Genomic DNA, 24,535 nt, shown 5'->3' with positions numbered 1-24,535 from the left:
ATCCTTAATAAAATTTGGATGCACAGAAGGAACGAAAGATGCATTACCAAGACAAGTCCAGTACAGGGAACAGAGGAAAAATATTCTACAAGGTTAAGATGTAGAGTGGAATTTTAATGCTGTTTTTTGAGATAATGACTTTTTTCCTGTCAATTAGCAGTAAAAAGACAAAGCTAAATTTCCTTGAAGCTGACAGAGATCAGGTCTAAAGTAGCATTTGAATTTCAAAGCTGCCTCTCTGTCTCAGTAAACAGTGGGGAACATGACTTGAGAGATTGTGGCTGTATGAAGATGCTGAACTCCTGCTCCTTTCCTCGCCCCCTCCTTCATCAGATCTGGAACAATTGTGTTTTGTTGTTTTGTTTTTTTTCTTGTTTTCTTCACAAACAGAATTACTTGTAAACGTTTTCCTTATGGAATCCACCACTGCACATCAGACATTACTCAGGCAGAGCAGTGTCAGCAGTAGTGTCATGACGAAGCTTGGGGAAAACTACCTCTGTGCTTGATTTTATATTCTAGAACATATCTATCATCACTTTTAACTTGTCTTTTGCTCTAGGGAAGACAAAGTCTTTGTGTTGCTGAGCTTTGAACTCAGTGCACTGTAATTTTTTTCCACATTATGATTTTTGTTTTACTCCTTATGTAATTACTCTGTTACATTCACTTATAGATACTACATATCAGAATAGAATAAATAGGTAAAGGTAAAGCAAAAATCTATGGCTCACAAGACTTTCTAGCTGGGAAAAGTATAAATCAGACATATATGTGATATGGTTATATAATTCTGTAATTCTGACATGTTGACATGTTGTAAAAATCAGAGAATTAGCTCCTTTACAATGGTAAGAAAATTTAATATACCGTATATACTAGAGTATAAGCCGAGAATTTCAGCCCATTTTTTTAGGCTAAAATTGCCCCTCTCGGCTTATACTCGAGTCATTCCCAGGGGTCGGCAGGGGAGGGGGAGCGGCAACTGTCTAATCATACTCACCTGCTCCTGCCATGGTCCCTGCACATCCCTGCTTCTCCGGGCGCCGGCAGCTTCTTCCAGCATTGAGCGGTCACATGTTACCACTCATTACAGTAATGAATATGGACCCAACTCCACTCCCATAGGGGTGGAGCCGCATATTCATTACTGTAATGAGCGGTCCCATGTGACCGCTCAATACAGGAAGAAGCTGCCGGCGCCCGGAGAACCAGGGACTGCACCAGGAGCAGGTGAGTATAACGGGGGCATTGCGCTATATTCACCTGTCTGTGTTCCATCGCCGGGCGCCGCTGTCTTTCGCATCCTCTGCAGTGACGCTCAGGTCAGAGGGCACAATGACGCGATTAGTGTGCGCTCCATTCTCTGCCTGAACTTCAGTGCAGGGGACGCGGAAGACACAGAAGGGCCCAGTGGTGGAACGTGGACAGGTGACTACAGCAAGTGCCGGGGGCCTGAGTGACGAGAGGTGCGTATGTGATTTTTTTTTTCAATCGCAGCAACAGCATATGGGGCAAATGTCTCTATGGAGCATCTTATGGGGCCATAATCAGTATTTGTGCAGCATTATATGGGGCAATTAATAATAATAATCTTTATTTTTATTTAACGCTAACATATCCCACAGCGCTTTACAGGTTGCGCACATTATCATCGTTGCCCCCGTTGGGGCTCACGATCTAAATTCCCTATCAGTATGTCTTTGGAATGTGGGAGGAAACCGGAGTACCCGGAGGAAACCCATACAAACTCTTTGCAGATGTTGTCCTTAAAGGGGTTTGAACCCAGGACTCCAGCGCTGCAAGGCTGCTGTGCTATCCACTGCGCCACCGTGCTGCCCAAATGTGTCTATAGAGCATCTTATGGGGCCATAATCAGCATTTGTGGAGCATTATATGGGGCAAATGTCTGTATGGAGCATCTTATGGGGCCATAATCAGCATTTGTGCAGCATTATATGGGGCAAATGTCTGTATGGAGCATCTTATGGGGCCATAATCAGCATTTGTGCAGCATTATATGGGGCAAATGTCTGTATGGAGCATCTTATGGGGTCATAATCAACATTTGTGCAGCATTATATGGGGCATATTTTAATATGGAGCGTCTTATGTGGCCCATGACAAACTGTATGAAGCATTATATGGGGCTCCTGATTCAATATGGATATTCAAAAGCACTTAACCTACTGATGTCTCAATTAATTTTTCTTTTATTCGTATCTATTTTTATTTTTGACATTTACAAGTAGCTGCTGCATTTTCCTAGGCTTATACTCGAGTCATTAAATTTTCCCAGTTTTTTGTGTCAAAATTAGGGGTCTCGGCTAGTGTTGTGCGATACCGTCCGATACTTGAAAGTATTGGTATCGGAGACTATCGGACGATACCGGCAAAGTATCGGATCTAATCCGCGTGACCGCTACGCGACCAATCACAAAGCAGTGACGTCACCTAAGGTCTTTCAAGCGCTTGAAATACCTTAGAAGACGTCCGCAGCTTCTGATTGGTCGCGTAGCGGTCGCGTGACCGCTACGCGACCAATCACAAAGCAGTGACGTCTTCTAAGGTATTTCAAGCGCTTGAAAGACCTTAGGTGACGTCACTGCTTTGTGATTGGTCGCGTAGCGGTCACGCGACCGCTACGGACCAATCAGAGCGCAGTGACCTCATCTAAGGCCCTGCAAGCGCGCATTCTTAGGTACAACGGCTCCCGGTTACGGCGGTGAAGTCCAGGCTGCGTCGGAGAGGTGAGTATATCCCTATTTTTTATTTTAATTCTTTATTTTACACATTGATATTAATCCCGATACCGATTCCCGATACCACAAAAGTATCGGATCTCGGTATCGGAATTCCGATACCCGCAAGTATCGGCCGATACCCGATACTTGCGGTATCGGAATGCTCAACACTAGTCTCGGCTTTTACTCGGGTCGGCTTATACTCGAGTATATACGGTACTTGTATTTAAGCCAACTATTCATGTTATTTAATTCTTATTTCTGAACTTTGTATCTTTGATGGAACTATTCAAAAGAATTAAACCTAAGAGACTAGCAGAGATATGTAAGTACATTGATTTTCACTTAAAACCATTTGCTCTGCCAATGTCAGTGCTCAAATTAACCCATACTCCAATTTGCCTCCTGCATGATGTAGTCTGTCACGCTTTATGTTGCATGTACAGACGCTGCAACATCAACTTGAAGTGGGTTGCAATGTTGTAAACTAAGTGCAGCTCTGGTAAACTTTTTGTTTTTGCAAAGCCAAATGGGCATGCTTAGTTATATAAGATCATTTAAAATGTCCTAACGTTTTCCTGGCTGTAGCCATTATCCTTCACCAGCAGGTACAGTACAGACCAAAAGTTTGGACACACCTTCTCATTTAAAGATTTTTCTGTATTTTCATGACTATGAAAATTGTACATTCACACTGAAGACATCAAAACTATGAATTAACACATGTGAAATTATATACTTAACAAAAAAGTGTGAAACAACTGAAATTATGTCTTATATTCTAGGTTCTTCAAAGTAGCCACCTTTTGTTTTGATGACTGCTTTGCGCACTCTTGGCATTCCCTTGATGAGCTTCAAGAGGTAGTCACCGGGAATGGTTTTCACTTCACAGGTGTGACCTGTCAGGTTTAATAAGTGGGATTTCTTGCCTTAGAAATGGGATTGGGACCATCCGGTGTGTTGTGCAGAAGTCTGGTGGATACACAGCTGATAGTCCTACTGAATAGACTGTTAGAATTTGTATTATGGAAAAAGCAGCTAATTAAAGAAAAACGAGTGGCCATCATTACTTTAAGAAATGAAGGTCAGTCAGTCTGAAAAATTGGGAAAACTTTGAAAGCGTCCCCAAGTGCAGTGGCAAAAACCATCAAGCGCTACAAAGAAACTGGCTCACATGAGGACCGCCCCAGGAAAGGAAGACCAAGAGTCACATCTGCTTCTGAGGATAAGTTTATCTAAGTCACCAGCCTCAGAAATTGCAGGTTAACAGCAGCTCAGATTAGAGACCAGGTTAATGCCACACAGAGTTCTAGCAGCAGACACATCTCTACATCAACTGTTAAGAGGAGACTGTGCGGCAGGCCTTCATGGTAAAATAGCTGCTAGGAAACCACTGGTAAGGACAGGCAACAAGCAAAAGAGACTTGTTTGGGCTAAAGAACACAAGGAATGGACATTAGACCAGTGGAAATCTGTGCTTTGGTCTGATAAGTCCAAATTTGAGATCTTTGGTTCCAACCACCGTGTCTTTGTGCGATGCAGAAAAGGTGAATGGATGGACTCTACATGCCTGGTTCCCACTGTAAAGCATGGAGGAGGAGATGTGATGGTGAGGGGGTGCTTTGCTAGTGACACTGTTGGGGATTTATTCAAAATTTAAGGCATACTGAACCAGCATAGCTACCACAGCATCTTGCAGCGGCATGCTATTCCATCCGGTTTGCGTTTAGTTGGTCCATCATTTATTTTTCAACAGGACAATGACCCCAAACACACCTCCAGGCTGTGTAAGGGCTATTTGACCAAGAAGGAGAGTGATGGGGTGCTACGCCAGATGACCTGGCCTCCACAGTCACCAGACCTGAACCCAATCGAGATGGTTTGGGGTGAGCTGGACCGGAGAGTGAAGGCAAAAGGGCCAACAAGTGCTAAGCATCACTGGGAACACCTTCGAGATTGTTGGAAGACCATTTCCAGTGACTACCTCTTGAAGCTCATCAAGAGAATGCCAAGAGTGTGCAAAGCAGTCATCAAAGCAAAAGGTGGCTACTTTGAAGAATCTAGAATATAAGACATATTTTTAGTTGTTTCACACTTTTTTGTTAAGTATATAATTCCACAAGTGTTAATTCATAGTGCGTACAATTTTCACAGTCAGAAAATACAGAAAAATCTTTAAATGAGGTGTGTCCAAACTTTTGGTCTGTACTGTATATACTGCACAATACCACTCGTCCTGTCCTGTATATATACACTGCACAATACCACTCCTGTCTTGTTGTCGTTAATATTGGGTTAATATTGGTTTATTATTTTCAGTATTCCTATGGGAAACTATTACACTAGCTTTCAGCAAGGTAAGGAATTAAATAAAATATAACTTTTAAATAGTACCATAAAATTAAGGCCAAAATATTTACATATAACAAGATAGAAATGAGGAGAAGATAGAGTATTGCGGTTTAAACTATGTATTTTATTAAAGATAAATAAATCCAAGTATATCAAAAGGTAAGAAAAGTCATAGTAAGGTGCACAAAGGACAGAAAAAAGACCAGATGTGCCAATCAGCAGCCTAACCAATATAGTAAAAAGAGGTGCAGCACAGCCCTTATATCAAATAGTATCAGACTGATCAAGTGGTCTGGATTGGCCAATGAAAATGGCTCTATGGGTCATGCACGCCACGCCCGCCAGGTCCTGCACTGGCTGCAGGCATCTAACATCACCATGCATGTGCAGGAGAGAACATAGCTCAAAAGACCACTGGGCATGCGCAGGAAGTAGAGGAGACGCCTCTCCACCACAGGAGAAGGCGGCAGCACAGTACGCATGCGCACTGCCATGAGAAATTGTTCTAAATGCCCCCATGTTGTCACAGAGTATACAGTAGTTGTACACCACAAGCTCACAGATATCAAACAAACAGCGCAGATATATGTGTATACAATGATGCCATTAGACAATATAATTCTTGTCATTTAAAGCTGCAGGTCCGATCTGGTGACAATGGATGAGGGAACATAGTAGTTTGATGGCAGTGTTTGATGGCAGATTGTTATCCCCTATCCTGAGAACTTTGCAGTCGATGGGGTCCGACCTCTGGGACCTCCATGATTCTGAAAACCAGTGCTCTAAAGAGCACCATGTAAATGGACCTGTGGTCAATCATGCGCACTGCAGCGCCATTTACACGTGGCTCTTAAAATAACACCTTTAAGAGGAGTGTTGAGTGGCACTACAAAGTGTAGCAAAATCAACTGATTGGGTGTAGAAGGAGTGTTATAGTATTTGAGCTGGTGGGGTTCGTATGACAGGGCTGCTTTTTGGCCCAGTCCGGCTGTGCTAACGGCTATAACTTCTGTACAAAAAAATGTTTGTCAGAAATATGGGCATCAAGATTGCTTTTTTAAATGGTGACATTGAGGAGGCCTTGTACATGACTCAATCTGAGGGCTACATAAAAGAGCGTGAAGAGAATCTCGTTTGCAAACTACAAAAGTCTCCCTATGGCTTAAAGGGAATCTGTCACCCCCCTCATGCATTTGTAACTAAAAGAGCCACCTTGAGCAGCACTAATGCTGCATTCTGACAAGGTGGCTCTTTTAGTTATGCTCCCTGCACATGCTGAAATAAATGCTTATAAAATGTGCCCCCTCATACCGTGAAATCGTCCTGCAGGTGGCTCTTTTAGTTACAAACGACTGAGGGGGGTGACAGGTTCCCTTTAAGCAATCAGCAAGCGCATGTAATGCAAAAAGGAACAAAGTCTTATTGGAAAAAGGATTTAAAAGAGGTCAAGCAGATCTGTGTTTATACCCAAAATGCGCAGATGGAAAGTGGATATATTCTCTTATATGTGGATGATATGATTATGGTTCATCAAGAGGAAACAGAAATTGTTATGATGACTAAAATTCTGAATCAGCATTGTGAAACTAAAGACCTTGAAAATGTGACGTTGATTTATAAAGACAACCAAGGATGCATTAAACTTGCATGCAGTGAGAAGATCAACATGAGGACATTGAACATTGAACACATTGACGTCAAACATCATCACCTGCGTGATTTGATAGAACGTAGCATAATTGAGTTTGTTTATTGTGAGACTGACCAGATGATAGCTGATGTTATGGCAAAGCAGCTTCCAAGAGTCAAATTTGAAAAATTCAGAACCTTTATGGGACTAGCAAGATAAGTAGTTATTGGGTGGGGGCGTTGGACTAATGCTTATTATTGTATATATTGCAACAACTACTATTTACCATTTTTCAACAGTACATGAGTTTCTGTCTCCAGCAGTAGAGCTATATTGCCAGTATAGCACATAGGAATGCTGTATATAAGCCCCCGCTGTATCCTGAAAGATGAGAAAAAGAGGTTAGATTATACTCACCCAGGAGCGTTCCCACTGCGGTCCGGTCCGATGGGTGTCGCGGTCCGGTCCGGGGCCTCCCATCTTCACAGAATGACGTCCTCTTCTTGTCTTCATGCTGCGGCTCTGGCGCAGGTGTACTTTGTCTGCCCTGTTGAGGGCAGAGCAAAGTACTGCAGTGAGCAGGCGCTGTCCCTCTCTGACCTTTCCCGCTGCCTGCGCACTGCAGTACTTTGCTCTGCCCTCAACAGGGCAGACAAAGTAAGACTGCACCGGATCCACAGCGTGAAGACAAGAAGAGGACGTCATCGTAAGAAGATGGGAGGCCCCGGACAGCACCGCGATGCCCATCGGATCGGACCGCTTGACCCTGGGTGAGTATAATCTAACCTCTTTTTCTCCTCTTTCAGGTTACATCGGGGGCTTATCTACAGCATTCCAGAATGCTGTAGATAAGCCCCTGATGGCGATGGGCTTAGCTCAACTTCCATTTTGGGGGTGACAGGTTCCCTTTAATACGAAAAAAATAACCAGGAAGTTCCTACTCACTGTGTGTAGCAGGAGACCACATTTTATTTTCACTTTACAAGCAGTTGCAATCTATATTTGTTGCTGAATGGCCAGACAGTACAGGGATTAATCCACTGCCAACAGCTTTAAATCCCACCCCTTCCTCTCAATAAAAATTGCTTAACCCTAAAAATATACGTTCCTACCTAGAGGCATGCATTAAAAATAGTTTGCAGAAACACCTGTTAAAATGGGGCCCTTAGCAAGTGGGGTGCCCATTCATGGGCGCTGGCAGCGGGACCCCAACAGAGAGTGAGTCCCCCCACCCGCTCAGAGCCCCAGCTCTTGTGCTGGTTGCTGACGTCGGCCCTGCCTACCAGAGGCCACTATATTAATGGTAAGTGGTGTGTGCACTGGTTTGAAACTAGACTATTACAACAAAGTGTGCAAAAAAATCATCACACTTTGCAAAGTAAACAGTTGTGTTTAAATTTTTGGATTATGGAAATTTCTCTTTCATTAACCCCTTAACGACCACCGATACGCCTTTTAACGGCGGCAGTTAAGGGTACTTAAACTACAGCACCGTTAATTAACGGCGCTGTGGAAAAAGTGAATAGCACCCCCCAGAGTCGGATTTTTTCTGGGGTCTCGGTTACCGGGGGTAGCCGAGACCCCAGAGAACATGATTCGGGGGTTTATTACCGACCCCCGGGTTGAGATCGCCGGTAATTAACCGTTTACCGGCGGTCACAAAAAAATAAAAAAAACATGATTTCCCATTTAATTTCTCTGTCCTCTGATATGATCGCTCATCAGAGGACAGAGAAATGGGGTCCCTGATTGCCCCCGATAGATACTCACCTGTCTACCCCGGTGCTCCTCGTGGCTCCCGATGGGTGCCGCCATCTTGCTCCGGCCAAAAAGTGGCGGGCGCATGCGCAGTGCGCCCACCGGCCGGCACCCGGAAGATCTTTGGGGTCGGTTTTTACCGACCCCTGTTTTTCGATCGCCGATAATTAACTGTTCACCGGCGACCGCAAAAAAAACGCGATGTGTAATTCTCTGTCTTCTGATGTGATCGCACATCAGAGGACAGAGAAATAGGGGGATTCGGGGACCCTGTTATACTTACCGGTGTCCCTGGGTCCTCCTGTGTCCTCTCCTGGCCGCCTGCTTCTTCCTCCGGTAAGAAAATGGTGGATGCATGCGAAGTGCGCCCATCATGATCTGCCGGCCTGCAGCTAGAGGAGTTGGGGCTAAAATTAGGGCTAGGGTTGGGGCTAAAATTAGGGTTAGGGTTAGGGTTGGGGCTAAATTTAGGGTTAGGGTTAGGGTTGGGACTAAAGTAAGGGTTAGGGTTGGGGCTACATTTAGGGTTAGGGTTAGGTTTGGGGCTAAATTTAGGGTTAGGGTTGGGGCTAAATTTAGGGTTGTGTTAGGGTTAGGATTGGTGCTAAAGTTAGGGGCTAGGGTTAGGGTTGGGGCTAAAGTAAGGGCTAGGGTTAGGGTTGGGGCTAAAGCTAGGGTAAGGGTTGGGGCTAAAGTTAGGGCTAGGGTTGGGGCTAATGTTAGGACTAGGGTTGCGGCTAAAGTTAGGGTTAGAGTTGAGATTAGGGTTAGGGTTTGGATGAGGGTTGGCATTAGGGTTACGTTTGGGATTAGGGTTAGGTTTGGGATTCGGGTTAAGATTAGGGTTGGGATTAGGGTTAGGGGTGTATTGGGCTTAGGGTTAGGTTTGAGGTTTGGGTTGAGATTAGGATTAGGGGTGTGTTGGATTTAGGGTTCTGATTAGGGTTATGGTTGTTTTGGGGTAACTGTTGTGATTATCAGTAGGGTTGTGATTAGGATTATGGATCGGGTTAAGATTAGTGTTAGGGGTGTGTTTGCGTTAGGGTTGAAGTTAGAATTGGGGGTTTCCACTGTTTAGGTACATCAGGGGGTCTCTAAACGCCACAGCCAATTTTGCACTCAAAAAGTCAAATTGTGCTCCCTCCCTTCTGAGCTCTGCCGTGCACCCAAACAGTGGTTTACCCCTACATATGGGGCATCAGCGTACTCAGGATAAATTGGACAACACATTTTGGGGTCCAATTTCTCCTGTTACCCTTGTGAAAATAAAAACTTGGGGGCTAAAAAATCTTTTTTGTGGGAAACATTTTTTTTTATTTTCACGACTTTGCGTTATAAACTTCTGTGAAGCACTTGGGCATTCAAAGTTCTCAACACACATTTAGATAAGTTTCTTGGGGGGTCTAGTTTCCAAAATGGGGTCACTTTTGGGGGTTTCTACTGTTTAGGTACATCAGGGGCTCTGCAAACGCAACATAACACCTGCAGACCATTCTATCAAAGTCTGCATTCCAAAACAGCGCTCCTTCCCTTCCGAGCTCTGCCGTGCACCCAAACAGTGGTCCCCCCACACATGGGGTATCAATGTACTCAGGACAAATTGGACAACAACTTTTGGGGTCCAATTTCTCTTGTTACCCTTGTGAAAAAAAACTTGGGGGCTAAAAAATCTTTTTTGTGGAAAAAAAAATATTTTATTTTCACGACTCTGCATTATAAACTTCTGTGAAGCACTTGGGCATTCAAAGTTCTCACCACACATCTAGATAAGTTCCTTGGGGGTCTAGTTTCCAAAATGGTGTCACTTGTGGGGGGTTTCTACTGTTTAGGTACATCAGGGGCTTTGCAAACGCAACATAACGCCCGCAGACCATTCTATCAAAGTCTGCATTCCAAAATGGCACTCCTTCCCTTCCGAGCTCTGCCATGTGCCCAAACAGTGGTTTACCCCCACATATGTGGTATCAGCCTACTCAGCATAAATTGCTCAATAAATTTTGCAGTCCAATATCTCCTGTTACCCTTATGAAAGTAAAAATTTGGAGGAGAAAAATCATTTTTGTGGAAAAAATATGATTTTTTTTATTTTCATGGCTCTACATTATAAACTTCTGTGAAGCAGTTGGGGGTTCATAGTGCTCACCACACATCTAGATAAGCTCTTTGGGGGGTCTAGTTTCCAAAATGGGGTCACTTGTGGGGGGTTTCTACTGTTTAGGTACATCAGGAGCTCTGCAAATGCAACATGACTCCCGCAGACCATCCCATCAAAGTCTGCATTCCAAGCGACGCTCCTTCCCTTCTGAGCCCCGATGGGTGCCCAAACAGTGCCCCCCACATATGGGGTATCAGCATACACAGGACAAACTGGTCAACAGATTTTGGGGTCCAATGTCTCCTGTTACCCTTGAGAAAATAAAAAATTGCAGGCTAAAAAATCATTTTTGAGGAAAAAAAAAGGATTTTTTATTTTCACGGCTCTACATTATAGATTTCTGGGAAGCACTTGGGGGTTTAAAGTGCTCATCACACATCTAGATAAGTTCCTTAAGGGGTCTAGTTTCCAAAATGGTGTCACTTGTGGGGGGTTTCCACTGTTTAGGCACATCAGGGGCTCTCCAAACGCGACATGGTGTCCGATCTCAATTGCAGCCAATTCTACATTGAAAAAGTAAATCAGCACTCCTTCACTTCGAAGCTCTGAGGTGTGCCCAAACAGCCAAACAGTGGTTTACCCCCACATATGGGGTATCATCATACTCAGGAGAAATTGTACAACAACTTTTGTGGTCTAATTTCTCCTGTTACCCTTGTCAAAATAAAAATTTGAGGGCAAAATTATCCTTTTTTTTTAGAAAAAATTGGATTTTTTATTTTCATGGCTCTACGTTATAAACTTCCGTGAAGCACCTGGGGGTTTAAAGTGCTCACCACACATCTAAATACGTTCCTTATGGGGTCTAGTTTCCAAAATGGTGTCACTTGTGGGGGGTTTCCACTGTTTAGGCACATCAGGGGCTCTCCAAACGCGACATGGTGTCCGATCTCAATTGCAGCCAATTCTACATTGAAAAAGTAAATCGGCACTCCTTCACTTCCAAGCTCTGCGGTGTGCCCAAACAGTGGTTTACCCCCACATATGGGGTATCATCATACTCAGGAGAAATTCACAACAACTTTTGTGGTCTAATGTCTCCTGTTACCCTTGTCAAAATAAAAATTTTGGGGCAAAATTATCCTTTTTTTTTTAGAAAAAATTGGATTTTTTATTTTCACGGCTCTACTTTATAAACTTCTGTGAAGCATTTGGGGGCTCAAAGTGCTCACCACACATCTAGATAAGTTCCTTAAGGGGTCTAGTTTCCAAAATGGTGTCACTTGTGGAAGGTTTCCACTGGTTAGGCACATCAGGGGCTCTCCAAACGCGACATGGCATCTGATCTCAATTCCAGCCAATTCTGCATTGAAAAAGTCAAACGACGCTCCTTCTCTTCCAAGCTCTGCGGTGCGCCCAATCAGTGGTGTACCCCCACATATGGAGTATTGGCGTATTCAGGAGAAATTGCGCAACAAATTTTATGGTTACATTTCTGCTTTTACACTTGTGAAAATAAAAAAATGGGTCTAAATTAAAATGTTTGCAAAAAAAAGTTAAATGTTTTTGTTTTTTCTTTCCACATTGTTTCAGTTCCTGTGAAGCACGTAAAGACTTAATAAACTTCTTGAATGTGGTTTTGAGCACCTTCAGGGGTGCAGTTGTTAGAATGGTGTCACACTTGGTTATTTTCTATCATATAGACCCCTCAAAATGACTTCAAATGTGATGTGGTCCCTAAAAAAAATGGTGTTGTAAAAATGAGAAATTGCTGGTCAACTTTTAACCCTTATAACTCCCTAACCAAAAAAAAAATTTGTTTCCAAAATTGTGCTGATGTAAAGTAGACATGTGGGAAATGTTATTTATTAACTATTTTTTGTGACATATCTCTCTGATTTAAGGGAATAAAAATACAAAGTTTGAAAATTGCAAAATGTAAATTTTTTTTGCCATGTTTCCATTTTTTTTTTAAACAATCACAAGTAATATCGAAGAAATGTTACCACTAACATGAAGCACAATATGTCACGAAATTACAGTCTCAGAATCAGCAGGATCTGTTAAAGCATTCCAGAGTTATAACCTCATAAATTGACAGTGGTCAGAATTGTAAAAATTGGCTCGGTCATTAAGTACCAAATTGGCTCTGTCACTAAGGGGTTTAGAAAAACAAGCATGGCTTGCCCGTCTTATAATGCAGGAATCACACTTTTTGTGACACACAAGCCTAAGGATTTTGTTTCAGTTACAAAGTTAGCACTGAAGGTTTTAATAGTGCTCTCCATGCTTGCAGCTTGAGAAAGATAAAAAAGGCTTTTATTCAAGTGTTCTTACTACAGTATATCTCAGATAAATCATTTCACAATCACACTAAGTGAATATACATTTGCAGAACTTCCCTATATATAATGATGTGAAAATAACTTTGGTTTATTATTACAGTCTGAGATTAAGGCCCATGTCACACAAGCGTATATCACGGCCGACTGCTATGCGATAATCGGATCAAGCTCACAGCAGATGCCATGGCATCTGATGCCATATGCTGGTGTGATTCTAGCCTAAGATTTACATTTGCAACCTGTTTCAGCATTGAAAATTGTACACTACAAGCAGATTAGGCTTTTTCTATTCATATGTGAAATGAGTTGTACGCTCTGACCTCCTATTCCTATCCTGAACAAGTATAAAGTAGCGCTCCTTGGCCAGACCCATTTTTTATATTTACTTTCCTAGGCCATGTAATATCTGAAGGGCATTATGTGGAAACAAGCGTGGCCATTAGGGTTGAGCGACTTTAATTTTTTTAAGATCGAGTCGGGTTTTGCGAAACCCGACTTTGTCCAAAGTCGAGTCGAGTGCAGTCGGCCGATTATCGCTAAAAGTCGGGGATCGACCGAAACACGAAACCCAATGCAAGTCAATGGGGAAGCATAGTCGGCAGTGAGTGGAGGCCAGGAAAACACCTACAGTGCCCATTTTAATGCCAAAAACATCCATTCTTGTTTCTGAAGCTTGTCAATCTTAATTAACTTTATAATATTAGTTGGGCATTGGAAATTGGGGGTCATTTGGCAAAAGTTGTGGGGGGGTAGGGCTGGTTCAAGGTTTTAGTGGGTCCAGGAAATGTGGACTACGTCACGGCGGTGGAGCAGTGAGAGGTAAGTATGTCAAGTTTGCAAGTGCTGTGATCCTAAGCAAGCAGAGGGGGCCCACTCGTTGGCATTGGCACTGGCACAGGGCCCATCAAAGTACAGCGGTGTGTTTGCACGGCGGGGGCGCCTCCCACCAGCAGCGACACTTTTGCGTACTCTGAGGGGCCCTGTGCCATTGACGTTGCCAATGAGTATGCCCCCCCACCTGATGAAGGAACCTGCACTTTCATCTGCACCTTCCTCTTTGTCCCTGTGTAAGGTGGTATAACATGCGGGAAGGGGAAGCTTACTTTCAGCAGGGTCAGATTCTGGCTGTGTAGAGTGCAAGGGGAATGTAGTGGTCTAGGTCAATGTACCAGCAGACTCATCTAGCAGTGGCTGGGCAATGGGCAGGATGAGGAGTACTAAACACAGATATAGGGCCAAAGAATAAAGTAGGCTAAATGCAGTTCAAAATTGGTAACAGGACTAAACAGGCGGCATTGCTTTGTTCAGTGGAGTAGCAAACCCAGGAGCAGCAGACACTGCTAGTAGGCCAAATGCAGTTTAATATCTGCTACTATAGGCCAAAAGCCTAAAGACTGAAGCTCAGCTTTATACAGTGGAGGACAACACCATGGAGCGGCAGACACCGTTAGTAGGCCGTAACCACCATTTTTTTGTTAAAAAAGCACTTAATGAGAGCCAGAAGGTTGAAGCTCAGACAAGGCAACCTGGAGGAGAACACCAAGGAGGAGGAGAACACTCAGGAGGAGGACAACACCAGGGAGCGGCAAACAGAGGTATTAGGCCACAACCACCAATATAAAAAAAAAAAAAAAAAAAAAAAAATGAGAGCCAGAAGGTTGAAGCTCAGATTTATTCAGTTGAGGAGAACACCAGGGAGCGGCAAACAGAGGTATTAGGCCCCAACCACCAATTTTTTTTTAAAAAAAGCACTTAATGAGAGCCAGAAGGTTGAAGCTCAGATTTATTCAGTTGAGGAGAACACCAGGGAGTGGCAAACAGAGGTATTAGGCCCCAACCACCAATTTTTTTTTTAAAAAAAGCACTTAATGAGAGCCAGAAGGTTGACGCTCAGATTTATTCAGTTGAGGAGAACACCAGGGAGCGGCAAACAGAGGTATTAGGACCCAACCACCAATTTTTTTTTAAAAAAAAAAAAAGCACTTAATGAGAGCCAGAAGGTTGAAGCTCAGATTTAGACAGTGGAGGAAAATTTAAATTAGGGACTGCAGACAGACTTAGTAGGCTGTCCCCTGTGGCCCATGCATCCACCACATTAACCCATTGCGCCGTAATGGACACGTAACCTTCCGTGGCCATGCCTACAGGTCCATGCGTCTGTTGTCAGGTGCACCTTTGTACTCACAGATTGCCAGAGTGCATGGACAATGGAGGTGGTGCTGGTGGAGGGCTGGGATGGCTTTTCTTGCAAAAGAAGTGTTAACTGGGTAGCTCGTAGCGTGGGACAGCGTAGTCCATCATGGCTTTTTTAATATTACATAAAATAAAGAAATAGGCTCTATGCACTTTAAAATAGGTTCCAGGGGTACAAGGGCAGCATTGGTATGGTCAGCAGAGGAGGAGGATTGCAAGGAGGGACCGCAGACAGGCGTACTAGGCCTAAAATAAATAAAAATAGGCTCAAGGCAGTTTGAAATCGGTTACATGGATACACAGGCAGCATTGTGGTCAGCGGAGGAGGAGGATTGCAAGGAGGGACCGCAGACAGGCGTACTAGGCCTAAAATAACTAAAAATAGGCTCAAGGCAGTTTTAAATCGGTTACATGGATACACAGGCAGCATTGTGGTCAGAGGAGGAGGATGATTGCAAGGAGGGACCGCAGACAGGCGTACTAGGCCTAAAATAACTAAAAATAGGCTCAAGGCAGTTTGAAATCAGTTACCTGGATACACAGGCAGCATTGTGGTCAGCGGAGGAGGAGGATTGCAAGGAGGGACCGCAGACAGGCGTACTAGGCCTAAAATAACTAAAAATAGGCTCAAGGCAGTTTGAAATCGTTTACATGGATACACAGGCAGCATTGTGGTCAGCGGAGGAGGAGGATTGCAAGTAGGGACCGCAGACTGGCGTACTAGGCCTAAAATAACTAAAAATAGGCTCAAGGCAGTTTTAAATCGGTTACATGGATACACAGGCAGCATTGTGGTCAGCGGAGGAGGAGGATTGCTAGGAGGGACCGCAGACAGGCGTACTAGACCTAAAATAACTAAAAATAGGCTCAAGGCAGTTTTAAATCGGTTACATGGATACACAGGCAGCATTGTGGTCAGCTCAGCAGAGGAGGAGGATTGCAAGGAAGGACCGCAGACTGGCGTACTAGGCCTAAAATAACTAAAAATAGGCTCAAGGCAGTTTTAAATTGGTTACATGGATACACAGGCAGCATTGTGGTCAGCTCAGCGGAGGAGGAGGATTGCAAGGGGGGACCGCAGACAGGCGTACTAGACCTAAAATAACTAAAAATAGGCTCAAGGCAGTTTTAAATCAGTTACATGGATACACAGGCAGCATTGTGGTCAGCTCAGCGGAGGAGGAGGATTGCAAGGAGGGACCGCAGACAGGCTTACTAGGCCTAAAATAAATAAAAATAGGCTCAAGGCACTTAGAGTTATCTCGCAGGGGTACACAGGCAGCATTGGTGTGGTCAGCGGAGGATGATTGCAAGGAGTGTCTGACACAGTTAGTACTCACAAAAAATAATAGATGTTAATGTCTCGCCAAAAAACAAAAAAAAAAGTGTGGCATACTTAGGTACAGGGGTGGGCTCATCTGCTGAGTTTCTGACATAGTAATTTGGCAGTAAGTATTTACTGGTGTCAATATAGGACACTGACCCAGACTACTTAAACTAGCATCATAGATGTCAACAAATTGGTATTGTCAGTGCCAGGCATTGAATGATGTCAGCGCATAGACTAAACATTGGTGGAGCTGTGCGAGATAATTTTGCATGTGGTAGAGCACAGTTTGAGATGGGGGGGTGAACTCTCTTGTGGCCGGCGGTACCATCCCAGGGCCCCTCATGTTACAACGGTGTGTCTGATGTTGGGTGCGCGCCACCACCGCCAGAGACACTTTATTGTACTATGAGGGACCCAGTGGCAGTGCCGTCGACCAACAGCGGGCACACCCACCTTTTCAGACAAACGGCACTCTAACGGGTGCTTGCGCCAAGTGGCGAGACCACGGCCCCGTGGGGGGAGTTTTCCCATTGAGGGAGGTGTAAACATGTCGTATGCTGGACAAACAGCTGCTGCATATTAAGAGATTGGAACACTCAGTAAGACCAGTCCACAAGCAAGACCTTTTTAGAGGAAAGCTAGGTGTCAGCCGGGAAAGGTGGGGCAAAATAATTTGAAATCCAGGAGTGGTTCATTTTAATGAAGGTTAGATCATCCTCATTTTGGGTAGCCAGACGAGTCCTTTTTTCGGTTACTCTTTCTGATAGCACACTAGCTGCTGGGCAAGCAAGCTCCTGCAATGCATATTCTGCCAATTCAGGCCAGGTGTCTAATTTTGATGCCCAGTAATCAAATGGGAATGACGGTTGAGGGAGAACATCGATAAGGGATGAAAAATAGTTAGTAACCATACTGGACAAATGTTGTCTCCTGTCACTTTGAATAGATGCTGCAGTACCTGTCCTGTCTGCGGTCATTGCAAAATCACTCCACAACCTGGTCAGAAAACCCCTCTGTCCAACGCCACTTCTGATTTGTACACCTCTAACACCTCTGCCCTGTAGCCCCCTGCAGCTCGTGTGAGAACCATCACCGGCGCAGTGTGCTGGGAATGCCTGAATCAAACGGTCTGCATGAGAAGCTTGTTTGGTTGCTAATATTTGTTCGAGGTTCTCATGTGGCATAATATTTTGCAATTTGCCTTTATAGCGAGGGTCAAGGATGCAGGCCAACCAGTAATCGTCATCGCTCATCATTTTAATAATGCGTGGGTCCCTTTTGAGGATACGTAAGGCATAATCCGCCATGTGGGCCAAAGTTCCAGTTGTCAAATCTGCGGTTGTGCTGGTTTGAGGGGCAGTTACAGGCAAATCTACGTCACTTGTCTCCCTTAAAAAAACAGAACCCGGCCTTGCAACGCCACTAATTTCGGTTGGCCCAGGAGAAGCTTCCTCATTAAAAAAGTACTCATCCCCATCATCCTCCTCGTCCTCCTCCTCTTCGCCCGCTACCGCGTCCTCTACACGGCCCTGACCAGACAATGGCTGACTGTCATCAAGGCTTTCCTCTTCCTCGGCTGCAGACGCCTGCTCCTTTATGTGCGTCAAACTTTGCATCAGCAGACGCATTACTGGGATGCTCATGCTTATTATGGTGTTGTCTGCACTAACCAGCCATGTGCATTCCTCAAAACACTGAAGGACTTGACACAGGTCTTGTAGCTTCGACCACTGCACACCTGACAACTCCATGTCTGCCATCCAACTGCCTGCCCGTGTATGTGTATCCTCCCACAAAAACATAACAGCACGCCTCTGTTCGCACAGTCTCTGATGCATGTGCAGTGTGGAGTTCCACCTTGTTGCAACGTTGATGATTAGGCGATGCTGGGGAAGGTTCAAAGACCGCTGATGGTTCTGTATACGGCTGGAGTGTACGGGCAAACGGTGGATATGCGAGCAAAGTCTGCGCACTTTGAGGAGCAGGTCGGGTAACCCCGGATAACTTTTCAGGAAGCACTGCACCACCAGGTTTAAGGTGTGAGCCAGGCAAGGAATGTGTTTCAGTTGGGAAAGGGCTATGGCAGCCATGAAATTACTTCCGTTATCACTCACTACCTTGCCTGCCTCAATATGTACAGTGCCCAGCCATGACTGAGTTTCTTTCTGCAAGAACTCGGACTGAACTTCCGCGGTGTGTCTGTTGTCGCCCAAACACTTCATTGCCAATACAGCCTGCTGACGCTTGCCACTAGCTGTCCCATAATGGCACACCTGGTGTGCAACAGTGGCAGCTGCGGATGGAGTGGATGTGCGACTGCGGTCTGTGGACGAGCTCTCGCTTCTGCAGGAGGAGGAGGAAGAGGAGGAGGGGGGGCGAACGCCTACAGCCAACTCTTTCCTTGACCGTGGGCTAGGCTGAACTGTCCCAATATTCCTGTCCCCTGTAGACCCTGCATCCACCACATTCACCCAGTGTGCCGTGATGGACACGTAACGTCCCTGGCCATGCCTACTGGTCCATGCGTCTGTTGTCAGGTGCACCTTTGTAGTCACAGACTGCCTGAGTGCATAAACGATGCGGTCTTTAACATGCTGTTTGAGGGCTGGGATGGATTTTCTAGAAAAGAAGTGTCGACTGGGTAGCTCGTAGCGTGGTACAGCGTAGTCCATCAGCGCTTTGAAAGCTTCGCTTTCAACTAACCGGTAGGGCATCATCTCTAATGAGATTAGTCTAGCAATGTGGGCATTCAAACCCTGTGTATGCGGATGCGAGGATGAGTACTTCCTTTTCCTAATGAGAGTCTCATGAAGGGTGAGCTGAACTGGAGAGCTGCATACGGTGGAACTAGCGGGGATGCCGGTGGACATGGGTGACTGAGAGAGGGTTGGAGATGGTATTCTTGCCGGTGCCCTACATGCAGTGTTTCCTACTACTAACCTGGTGATTCCCTGACTGCTTTGGCCTGGCGACGAAAGCTGCACAGATACTGCAGGTGGTGCGGGAAATGGTGGGCTTACAGGGAGGGAAGGGATGTAGCGTTGCTGACTAGCTTCATTGGCCGAGGGTGCTGCAACCATTAGGGACGTTTGGTAGTTAGTCCAGGCTTGCAAATGCATGGTGGATAAATGTCTATGCATGCAACTTGTATTTAGACTTTTAAGATTCTGACCTCTGCTTAAGGTAGTTGAACATTTTTGACAGATGACTTTGCGCTGATCATTTGGATGTTGTTTAAAAAAATGCCAGACTGCACTCTTTCTACTATCGGATACCTTTTCAGGCATTGCAGACTGAGCTTCTTTAACCGGATGGCCATGCTGTCCTCCAACTGGTTTTGGTTTTGCCAAGCGTTTTTGGCCAGATACGGGCCCGGCAGATGGAACCTGTTGTGATGTTGATGCCTGCTGTGGCTCCTCCTCCTCCGCTTCAGAACTACTGCCGCCTGCACCCTGTTCCCCCAATGGCTGCCAATCGGGGTCAACAACTGGGTCATCTATGACCTCTGTTATGACCCCAATGGCAGAGGGTCTCAGGAAATAATACCAAGTCTGCAAACACAAAAAACCAGCTCATAGGGCAGTGGTAACTGGGCTGACCATATATCTAATCCTAGCACCACAAATAGAAGCAGCCGGGGAACGTGCCTACGTTGGTTCTAGACGTCTCGCGCCAGCCGGAGAACTAACTAACCCTAGAAGGAGAAAGAAAGACCTTTCTTGCCTCCAGAGAAAAGACCCCAAAAGTTGGATACAAGCCCCCAACAAATAATAACGGTGAGGTAAGATGAAAAGACAAACATAAGCATGAGCTAGGTATTTAGCAAAGAGAGGCCCACTAGCTAATAGCAGAATATAGTAAGATGACTTATATGGTCAGCAAAAACCCTATTAAAATATCCACGCTGGATATTCAAGAACCCCCGAACCGACTAACGGCCGGGGGGAGAACACCAGCCCCCTAGAGCTTCCAGCAAGGTCAGAAATCACATTTAGTACAAGCTGGACAAAAATAGGAGCAAAGCAAATAACTCAAAAAACAAAGAAGCAGGACTTAGCTTAAATTTGCAAGAGCCAGGACCAGCAGACAGGAGCAACAGAAGGATCTGATTACAACGATGCCAGGCACTGGACTAAGGATCCAGGAAGTTAATATAGCGACACCCCTGGACTAACGACCCAGGTGAGTTCCAAACTGAAGAAAGACAATCCCAGAGTCATACCACTAGTGACCACAAGAGGGAGCCAAAAAGTCAATTCACAACAGTACCCCCCCCCTTAAGGAGGGGTCACCGAACCCTCACCAAGACCACCAGGGCGATCAGGATGAGCAGCGTGAAAGGCACGAACTAAATCGGCCGCATGCACATCAGAGGCAACCACCCAGGAATTATCCTCCTGACCATAGCCCTTCCACTTGACCAGATACTGAAGCCTCCGCCTGGAGAGACGAGAATCCAAGATCTTCTCCACCACGTACTCCAACTCGCCCTCAACCAACACCGGAGCAGGAGGCTCAACAGAAGGAACCATAGGTACAACGTACCGCCGCAACAAAGACCTATGGAACACGTTGTGAATAGCAAACGACACCGGAAGATCCTAGCGAAAGGACACAGGATTAAGGATTTCCAATATCTTGTAAGGACCGATGAAGCGAGGCTTAAATTTAGGAGCGGAGACCTTCATAGGAACAAATCGAGAAGACAGCCATACCAAATCCCCAACACGAAGTCGGGGACCCACACCGCGGCGGCGGTTGGCAAAACGCTGAGCCTTCTCTTGTGACAACTTTAAGTTGTCCACCACATGATTCCAGATCTGCTGCAACCTATCCACCACAGAATCTACCCCAGGACAGTCAGAAGGCTCCACATGTCCCGAGGAAAAACGAGGATGGAAACCAGAGTTGCAGAAAAATGGCGAAACCAATGTAGCGGAACTAGCCCGATTATTAAGGGCAAACTCAGCCAATGGCAAGAAGGTCACCCAACCATCCTGATCCGCAGAAACAAAACACCTCAAATAAGCCTCCAGAGTCTGATTAGTTCGCTCCGTTTGTCCATTAGTCTGAGGATGAAAGGCAGACGAAAACGACAACTCAATGCCCATCCTAGCACAAAAGGATCGCCAGAACCTGGAAACAAACTGGGATCCTCTGTCAGACACAATATTCTCAGGAATGCCGTGTAAACGAACCACATTCTGAAAGAACACAGGAACCAGATCGGAAGAGGAAGGCAGCTTAGGCAAAGGTACCAAATGGACCATCTTAGAAAAGCGATCACATACCACCCAGATGACAGACATGCCCTGAGACACCGGGAGATCTGAAATGAAATCCATGGAAATGTGTGTCCAAGGCCTCTTCGGGACAGGCAAGGGCAAGAGCAACCCGCTGGCACGCGAACAGCAAGGCTTAGCTCGAGCACAAGTCCCACAGGACTGCACAAACGACCGCACATCCCGTGACAAGGAAGGCCACCAAAAGGACCTAGCCACCAGATCTCTGGTGCCAAAAATTCCCGGATGCCCTGCCAACACCGAGGAATGAACCTCGGAAATGACTCTGCTGGTCCACTTATCAGGAACAAACACTCTGTCAGGTGGACAAGAGTCAGGTCTACCAGCCTGAAATCTCTGCAACACACGTCGCAAATCTGGAGAAATGGCTGACAAGATAACTCCCTCTTTAAGAATACCAACTGGTTCTGCAACTCCCGGAGAGTCAGGCACAAAGCTCCTTGAAAGAGCATCAGCCTTCACATTCTTTGAACCTGGTAAATACGAGACCACAAAGTCAAAACGGGAGAAAAACAATGACCAGCGGGCCTGTCTAGGATTCAGGCGTTTAGCAGACTCGAGATACATCAAATTTTTGTGATCAGTCAAGACCACCACACGATGCTTAGCACCCTCGAGCCAATGACGCCACTCCTCAAATGCCCACTTCATGGCCAACAACTCCCGATTGCCCACATCATAATTCCGCTCAGCAGGCGAAAACTTCCTCGAGAAAAAGGCACAAGGTCTCATCACAGAGCAACCAGGGCCTCTCTGCGACAAAACGGCCCCTGCCCCAATCTCAGAAGCATCCACTTCAACCTGAAAGGGAAGTGAGACATCAGGCTGACACAAAACAGGCGCCGAAGTAAACCGGCGCTTCAACTCCTGGAAAGCCTCCACGGCTGCAGGAGCCCAGTTAGCGACCTCAGAACCTTTCTTGGTCATATCCGTCAAAGGTTTAGCAATGCTAGAAAAATTAGCAATAAAACGACGGTAGAAGTTAGCAAAACCCAAGAACTTCTGAAGACTCTTAACTGAAGTGGGTTGAGTCCAATCATGAATAGCACGGACCTTGACTGGGTCCATCTCCACCACAGAAGGGGAAAAAATAAACCCCAAAAAGGGAACCTTCTGTACTCCAAAGAGACACTTTGAGCCCTTAACAAATAAAGCATTCTCACGCAAAACCTGAAACACCATCCTGACCTGCTCTACATGCGAGTCCCAGTCATCAGAAAAAAAACAGAATATCATCCAGATAAACGATCATAAATTTATCCAGATACTTCCGGAAAATATCATGCATAAAGGACTGAAACACTGAAGGAGCATTAGAGAGCCCAAAAGGCATCACCAAGTACTCAAAATGACCTTCGGGCGTATTAAACGCGGTTTTCCATTCATCTCCTCGCTTAATGCGCACAAGGTTGTACGCACCACGAAGATCTATCTTGGTGAACCACTTGGCACCTTTAATTCAGGCAAACAAGTCTGACAACAGAGGCAAAGGATACTGAAATTTAACAGTGATTTTATTCAAAAGCCGATAGTCAATACAAGGTCTCAAAGATCCGTCCTTCTTGGCCACAAAAAAGAATCCCGCACCAAGAGGGGAAGAGGAAGGACGGATTTGCCCCTTCTCCAGAGATTCCTTGATATACGAACGCATTGCGGTATGCTCAGGTACAGACAGATTAAATAGTCTTCCCTTAGGAAATTTGCTAACTGGGATCAAATCTATGGCACAGTCACAGTCCCTATGAGGAGGCAGAACACTGGACCTGGACTCGCTGAACACATCCTGATAATCAGACAAATACTCAGGAACTTCCGAAGGAGTAGAGGAAGCAATAGACACCGGCGGGGAATCACCATGAATACCCTGACAGCCCCAACTTGACACAGACATTGCCTTCCAATCCAAGACTGGATTATGAGTCTGTAACCATGGAAAACCCAAAACGACCAAATCATGCATTTTATGCAGAACAAGAAAACGAATCACCTCCCGATGTTCAGGAGTCATGCACATGGTTACCTGTGTCCAAAACTGCGGTTTATTTTCCGCCAATGGCGTAGCATCAATACCCCTCAGAGGGATAGGATTAACCAATGGCTCGAGAACAAAACCACAGCGCTTGGCAAATGACAGATCCATAAGACTCAGGGCAGCACCTGAATCCACAAACGCCATAACAGGGTAAGAGGACAATGAGCAAATTAAAGTTACAGACAAAATAAATTTAGGTTGCAAATTACCAATGGCGACAGGACTAACAACCCTTGTTAGGCGTTTAGAGCATGCTGATATAACATGTGTAGAATCACCACAGTAAAAACACAACCCATTCTGACGTCTATGATTTTTCCGCTCATTTCTGGTCTGAATTCTATCACATTGCATCAAATCAGGTGTTTGTTTAGACAACACCACCAGAGGATTAGCTGTTTTGCGCTCCCGCAAACGCCGGTCAATTTGAATAGCCAGCGCCGTGGAATCATTCAGACTTGTAGGAATGGAGAAACCCACCATCACATTCTTAATGGCTTCAGAAAGGCCATTTCTGAAGTTTGCGGCCAGAGCACACTCATTCCACTGAGTAAGCACGGACCATTTCCGAAATTTTTGGCAATACACTTCAGCTTCATCCTGGCCCTGAGAAATAGCCAGCAAGGCTTTTTCTGCCTGAACCTCAAGATTGGGTTCCTCGTAAAGCAATCCGAGCGCCAGAAAAAACGCATCAATATTTGCCAATGCTGGATCTCCTGGCGCTAGCGAGAAAGCCCAGTCCTGAGGGTCGCC

The sequence above is a fragment of the Ranitomeya variabilis genome, chromosome 3 (genome assembly GCF_051348905.1).
Source record: "Ranitomeya variabilis isolate aRanVar5 chromosome 3, aRanVar5.hap1, whole genome shotgun sequence".
Taxonomy (NCBI): domain Eukaryota; kingdom Metazoa; phylum Chordata; class Amphibia; order Anura; family Dendrobatidae; genus Ranitomeya; species Ranitomeya variabilis.
Note: the sequence above shows the minus strand (reverse complement) of the source record.